Consider the following 8,214-nt stretch of genomic DNA (forward strand, 5'->3'; position numbering starts at 1 on the left):
TGGCATAGTTGGGATGTCGAATAACATGAATAATGCAAACGAAAAATGAAAAAAAAACATAATATTTTGTTTTTGAGTCATGCATTTTATATTTATACGAGCTGACCCAGCAACCGTTGTATTGCCGATATTAAAATCGCGATACAAGGTACAGTAACTGTTGATCGTAGATGGGTGAAAATTTGTAGTTGTATGTATTTTTTAATGCTCACTCATAATCAAACAAATTTAAAAAAAAATTCAAAAAAATTAAAAAAAAAATCGTGTGGAACGCCACCCTTGACATTTAGGGGGATGAAAAATAGATGTTGTCCGATTCTCAGACCTACCCAATATGCACTCAAAATTTCATAAGAATCGGTCAAGCCGTTTCGGAGGAGTTCAATGCTTAATACCATGACACGAGATTTTTATATATTAGATTTACAGTAATATGCACATTCCACATTCTATACATTAATTTGAATATTATAATTTTTCCGTTGTTTAAGTGCTTTTGTTAGACAATTTAATTATGCCAAATTTTAGTCGTCTTTGAATACAGGTAATAGATACAGGAGTCATTCAAAAATCTGAAACCCTTAAATGTAAATAAGTCATACATACTTATTCAGAAAGGCTCTGTAGCAGCATCTGGACCGAAGCTGCAATGTTTTAATTGTTGTTTTAATTCTGGTTTGAAATTATAGCGAAAAACCGTCCATAAAAGGGATATAGTGCCCAGCTCTCGTTGGCTCGACTTGGAAGATATAGAGTATTTTTACTGTTTTCATCTCTAATCAAAAATGTTGGACCGAATGGGCCATTCGTCTCCTCTGTTATAGATGACATTTGCTGGTCAATGCTGACAATGGTGACAGCCTCATATTTGTGTATGGAAGGTTGACCCCAGATTAGTCCGTAAGCGGTAGCTAATGTGATCCATTTACGGTTTATGTTTTGTTTTGGATATCTCCCAATATTCAATCCAAAGACAGATTAATTTTCAGCTGATTACTATGTATTATAATTAGTGTTGACCTGGTACGACTGGTTTTCATATATACCATATACCTTCAGTTCCTGTACTCACACGTTTTATTAACCCTGACGTGTGCTAAGTGTGCTACAACACATCGAATTAACATAAATTACATGTGGTATTCCTATTAAATTTAATACCATATTATTCTTTAGTTGAATTTTGCGTCGTTATTAAAACTATACTTCAAATACACACACAAAACAAGCACCACCAGTGGGAGGCTCCTTTGCACAGGATGCCGGCTAGATTATGGGTACCACAACGGCGCCTATTTCTGCAGTAATGTGTAAGCATTATTGTGTTACGGTCTGAAGGGCGCCGTAGCTAGTTAAAATACTGGGCAAATGAGACGTAACCAGCGCAATTGTAATGCCGCTCAGAATTTTTGGGTTTTTCAATAGTTCTGAGCGGCACTGCATTGTAATGGGCACGGCGTATCAATTACCATCAGCTGAACGTCCTGCTCGTCTCGTCCCTTATTAACATAAAAAAATCTCCGATAAGATGTATCAGCTGTAGAGCCATAGAGGAGGTTAACCAGTGGGAGGCTCCTTTGCACAGGAAGCCGGCTAGATTATGGGTACCACAACGGCGCCTATTTCTGCCGTGAAGCAGTAATGTGTGAACATTACTGTGTTTCGGTCTGAAGGGCGCCGTAGCTAGTGAAATTACTGTGCAAATGAGACTTAACATCTTAATATGTCTCAAGGTGACAAGCGCAATTGTAGTGCCGCTCAGAATTTTTGGATTTTTCAAAAATCCTGAGCTGCATTGCATTGTAATGGGTAGGGCGTACCAATTACTATCAGCAGAACGTCTCGTTCCTTATTTTCATATAAAAAAATAAAAAAAAATATATATAGGTAATCTGCTTCACGGTCAAAAAGAGCAATTCCTGCTTCGCCGGCTTCAGTTGAAAGTGGACGGCGTTTAGATTCAAACTAAGCCACAGAAGTCCACAGCAAATGTGAAGGAGTACGCGGGAGAACCTGGCCATCCTCCATCAGGAATTGAAATCGGTGATGTCATTTGCTTTAAGGGGTAAGGCTGGGGGAAGGCTTCCCCAGAGACCAGCGAAATAGCAGCTTTGTCGTAATTATATATTATAACTACTGTTTCAGATCGGTTTTAAGTGGTAGAGCGGTATCTCCCCAGGCGTGGTAGTGCCCTGTGGTAGATCACTCATATATGACGACTACATATCAAAATTACAGTTAGGAATGTATGTACAATATTGTTTTCTAAATGAATGCCTTGGTGATTTTTAAGTAGAGGAAAACAAATAATTATTATAAGTAGATACTTAGTACCAGCTTTACTTACTTTAATGTATCGTACTTTGTTTACCGTACTATTATTACGGTTATTGCTAAATCGTTACCTTACTGATGTTACATAGTCTTATTGATAATTTATTAGTCATTATCAGGCCATTATTGTATTCGTAGATATAAGAAGACGTTGGGTCGAGGGCCTTACGTTACGTTACCTAATGGGGGATGTGATGTTAGCCAAATATGGGAATCAACAGGCCACGGCCGTCGATGCTGTCAATCACAGTTCAGCCCGTCACAGCTAACACCGTTGCCCGTAGATGGGTGATAGCATGCTAGGTTTATGTGTACACCGAAACGGTAAAGCTAAAACTCAACAACCAGGCAGGATAACTTCTTCCGCAATGATTGGACCTCTTCTTTCTTCGGTTTTCTGCCTTTATTATCTTTGACTAACATAGATATTTATAAATTCTCGTTCCTACATACACTTTCCTGCAAAACTAAGTACCTATCACACTTTTTCCATTCCTTCTAAACTATATATTAAGTTAAGAATTTAAAATAACAAAAAAACGTTCTATAGCAAATTTTATCAGGTTGCTTTGAAACCGAAAAATAACTATAAAATAACCATTTTTAGCTTAGTGTCAAAAAACCTAATTAACATTTATAAGTATGTTTTACTTGTTATTTAATGTTTATAACTGGTATTGCCTCCTCGGACTTTCTAAACACGAGGTGTAGGACCCAATGTTGGGAATATTCTCCCATTCTTCTATGTTAGCCTGTTTTACTGTCCTGAGGGATTTTTTATTGCCAACTCTGTGCGACATTCTGAAGATATGTCAGCCCATTATTTTACGATAGGTACCTTCACCATACTTACTGGACTATTCATTCACACTGGACATTCTTTTTAGAAGCAGGCTGAAGGTAAAGCTCAGCAGGTCACCTGACAGAAATGTAAGAATCGATACTCATCTGTGATTAAAATTCTTGACTAGTCTTCTTCATTCCACTGTATTATACTCATCACAGTCTCACTACTCGATGCTCTCTCTCAAGTTTGGGTCCACTTGCTGGTCTTTGGGGTTCAGATTTGCTTTAGCAAGTCTTATTTTGACTGTACTGTCCCTAATGTAGTCCTTCCGGTCTAAAGAAGCTGGTCCTGGACTTCAACTGCATTTAATTGGCACTAGTATACCTGGGGCTGCCATTTAAAGGTCTCCTCAAATGGCTTCCATTCTCTTCGTACCTACGCTACACCTTCTAGAAAACTTCCCTTCGTAAAGCAACACCATTCTTAAAAGTACAACGCATACCTACTGATTCCTAGTTCCAGAAAAGTCATGATCCATACACCTTAGATCATTTCGAATTTGATTTTGACAGTTAACCTTTACGTTGAGCAATAATGCACGCACACTAACACAAAGTGACATACAAATCGCGAGTTTAAGACGCAGCAGATCGTCACGCACACTAAATTAATAAGCCTGGCCTATCTAGACGTATGCATTATCTTAACAGATTCTTCAGGTGAATGAGGCACGATAAATAAAGTTTATACTTACGTCTTTTTGTCTAACTTAAGATTTGTTACAAGAATCGTTCATCAAGCAAAAATTTGAATAGAAAAGTACTCAATATATTTTTTATTTAGATGGGTTAGAAGACCATCAGCTCAAAACAAAATACATTAAAAGACGAAAATTTAACCAAATGATTTGAGTTTTCTTTAGTGTTAATTCCGCCAATATTTGTCTTTAAACAATTCGACACGTGTTACGCCTCTACACGTGGCATCCTCAGGACGTGTTGTTTCGCCAAAATCTGGCACGATACTGAACTAACTGACTCAAATCTAGTGTTGAGTAGGACGTGGACGTAGTGACGTCAAAATGTAAGAGCGGCTCGAAATTTAAAATTGTACTGCTTCAAATTTTATGTCGCGGTAGTCGCGTGACGCGCTCTCACTACTCAACTACTCAGTAGTCAGTACTCACTCTGTAACACTATAGTGTGTAGTTGTATACTGTGAGAGAGTGAGGGAGCGAGTGGCATGCTACAAAACAATTAAAAAAAATGCACAATAAATAACGAAAAATTAAATTTTGTTAAATGGAATAACATTAAAATCACAGTTTATTAAATAAATTTTTTATTATTATTTTTATTATATATTTACTTACCTATACTTAAAATTTACTATAAATTTGTTATATATTTTTATTTGCCTACATAATAACATTACTATGTCGTTCGTTCCGGCTGCAATAACATCAAATGTCATATTTGTACTCGTAACTTCAAAAGTGTCGCCTCGCTTCAGTACGCCTCGCCTCATTTGAAGTAGGACATTGTACTGCCTCAGTGCAAAAAAGAGGCTACTCTTACAAACTCATTTTCAAATCGTGTCCTACCCATCACTACTCAAATCATTTGGATAATAATTATGAATATCCGCAAAGTAACGCCTACTTCAATAAATTTTCTACGAATATTTAAATCATTTTTCAATATAGGTACTCGATTAAAGGAAATACCCTAGATAGGTATATGGAAAAAAAGGGTCTAGTACTTATTTAATCCCGCGTGGTATTTTAAAGAGACCAAAGCTATATCTACACTAGGTTCCTCAGTAAATGTTCGCTTTTTTACAGTAGAACACTGATGGTAGAATACGAACAAACTTATATAGTCATTCAGGTACTAGCAATGGAAGTATAAAAACAAATTAAAAGGTTTTACAGTCTTATGGGTACCAAGGTGTACTTAGGTACTTAATTCTTTCTTGTGTCATCATGCGAATTTAAATCTAAATAATTTTGACCTTCTCACATTGGTTTTACAAATACCTGGGTAAGTAAATAAGTAGTTGCGTGAAAATGGCGCCAGCTGTCCTAATATTTATAGGCAGGTAAATGAACGAATGGGTTTATTCACCTATACATTGCCTTAATTAAATAATACCAGATAAATTCTAGTAGAATATCGAATAGAATAATGTACGTGAACTAATTTATCAAAGCAGTATTAGACCACCGTAACTTCATTTATTGAAAGTCAAAAACTACAACCCATTCCAAAAAGAATGCCGTAGACCAGAGAAGAATGGGCACAACAAACTCGGCGGGCTTGTTTTTTCACCAAAAAATATGTTTACAAAGTAATATGGTATTACAATTATACTTATGATGTAATAGCCTGAGGGCGGTCGCTTCATTCCCAATCTGTGGCATCATTAAGTAGGTAAGTTATTTATGTTTTAGTAGCATTTACCACACAAACGTTTCTTAACAATTCTTTTGAATATCTTTATACTTTTGTTTTGAATATTTTCTGGGATCTTGTTGTAAAAGCATATATACATTGCACCACAAGACTTACTAACTCGACTCAGCCGAGTAGTAGATAGTAATAGAAGTAGGTAGTTAATTTTTTTTTAGTTCTTTTCTGTTTGTATTATTATTTTGTTAGGTTAAGAATTTTGTTTTTCTATTGTTTGAGTGTACATTATATACTTAGATTATAATAGGGCTGACAATAATATGTACCTACATAGGTATAAAAGCCCTTAAATAAAATATAAAAAACCTTCCTCTTCGTACTATTTTAGTTAAGTATTTTAGAAGTATTTTATATAACGTAGGTTCATAAAATTAAATATTATGCAAAGTAATATACCTATGTAAGTAAATGCAAGTAGAGTGTGTTAAAATTACCATTTTCTATCGATTAAGTTTTGTAGTTTCCTCCGAAATTATTGGTAAGAATAGCAAAGCGAATTAGAACGAATGGAAGATTGTAACGTAATGGCACCAATAATCGACACTTAGAAGTTCATGTTTTTCTTTCTAAAATTAAAAATATTTTTATCATGTTTCAAAACAAAATTGATATTGAATACGGTAAAATATGTCCTTGAGATATAAATCTAAATTTTAAAATATGATGCAGATGAGTAATAAATAAAAAAAAAATATGTATTTTTAATATCTCAAATTTTCGACATTAGCACTCCACTAGTCAACACCCAGTTACCGACAATTACCAGTTATCGTCACCCAGTGTTCGACTATATTATCTGGTAATCTATGTTTTAAGTATAATATCTCAAAATGTATTTGTACCTAAACCTGTAAACACCTTTTTTAGAGTACAAACTCTAAAAAAGGTGTTAAGGTTACGTCTTTTCTCAAGCTTTCAACCTTGCCTGGAAAATATTCCCCTTCATATGTAATTATTACGAAACATCCAATTGTATACTTCTTGTTTTCCTTTAATTTAATGGCATTTGAAGATGTAAATGTGGTACGTAAAAGTAAATTCTCTAAGTCTGAGCCTAAAGAATTAGGCTCATCATAACTAACATCACTTTCAGCGTACGAAACCTCCATATTGGAGTCTGAAGTCAATTCTTCTGGAATAATCGTCTTTCTTTTAACTTTTGTTTTAGCTGTTTTTATTTTGTAAGTTTTATTTTTCTTATCTTTGGCTAACTGTTCCTTTAATTTAAAATTTTCTATTCTCTTTTTTGCTCTTTCTTCCTTTTTCTTGTTGTTTTCTATTTTTCTCAGCCGCTTTCTTCTCGTAATACTCTTTCCAAGCTAAACCTGTTACTGTTATAAAGATGTGTAGAGTTTGGGTATAGAACAAAGATCTCAATGCCATTTTGGGATCAAAAATTAGATAAGTGTAGCGTGAGGTGTGATTTGTGGACATCCTCAACGAGTAAAATTCATAGAATGTGCTGCTGCACATCCATCCACTCTCCGACTTACCTTTTGCCCAGTCATCGAACAATGGAACACTGGTAGCAATGGACGACGCAATTCGTTCATACTTAAAAACGATCATAGGAGGGGCAAGGTCTCCGGCTGCATTTCGGACGGTAAGATTGTCCTTATCATCCCCACAGCTACTATATAGGTGTTTCTCTCCTTTTTTGTCGATTACATGATCAGGTTTGGGCGACAAAAAAAACGCGCTTTCGTCTGTATTAAATGACCTGTGTGGATTGTTTAGAATAGTTTTGAAGTTATGTTCATCCAAATAACTTTCTATTTCATTAAACCAGGTCTTGATGTTAGTCTCAAACACGTTATTTCGAGCTCTAGGTCAGTTATTTGGTACCCTCTGTGACAAGTTTGGATCCCTTTTGATGAACGACTGAAAACATTTTTTACCAGGCCTATTATTAGTAAATAGTTTTGGCCTGTTTTAATTAATAATATTTTTTTGCACAGTAGAGAATCCTTAGTAAGTGGAATATATTTTTCAGACCACGTTACTAAACATCTTTCCAGAATATCTACTTTGAATTTCGTCAAAATAGTACTTGGCCCCATGGTGCAATCTATTGGAGTTTTTCCAGTTATTGTGTCATGAAGCGTAATCCTAGATACTCCGAAACGTTGCGCAACCACTGCAATCTTTTCACCATTACTTACAGCCTCAATTGCTTTCTCTATTTGATCGGAAGTGTAGTTTTTTCTCGGAGCCATCTGCAAGAACCAATTATCGACACATTGTAACTCCAATAATCGACATCGTGTGGATTACTGGTAACTATACTTTGATCAACTGATTAAAAATATCTAACAGTTCACGAAAAACCAAAGGACAATATAATCTTAATAAAATAAAAATTATAAAAAAAAATATTATTGACACTTGTCGATAATTGGAGGAAGTCAATTTATGAGAACCAGTAAACGAAATCAGCATTTTAAGTCGAAAAAAATAACCTCTAAACTTTAGTTACAACGAAAATCGTTACTATAATCCTCATAACATGCTGTAAAAAACACCAATTAACATAAGTTTTAACACGTCAAGATAATGAACAAAACATTGTACTTACTTTCCTAAAGATTCCGCTTAGAAATGCCTTTGTTTGAAGAGGAACAC

The 8,214-nt window shown here is 35.1% G+C and overlaps 1 protein-coding gene across 1 annotated transcript in view; it reads left to right on the forward strand.

The window, feature by feature from the left end:
• The window catches only part of LOC126971804 (PIH1 domain-containing protein 1-like), a 57,952-nt gene that overhangs the window by 14,963 nt on the left and 34,775 nt on the right, over nucleotides 1–8,214 (forward strand). The gene's annotated exons all lie outside the window — the stretch shown is intronic.

Source organism: Leptidea sinapis, chromosome 24 (assembly GCF_905404315.1).
Source record: "Leptidea sinapis chromosome 24, ilLepSina1.1, whole genome shotgun sequence".
NCBI classification, from domain to species: domain Eukaryota; kingdom Metazoa; phylum Arthropoda; class Insecta; order Lepidoptera; family Pieridae; genus Leptidea; species Leptidea sinapis.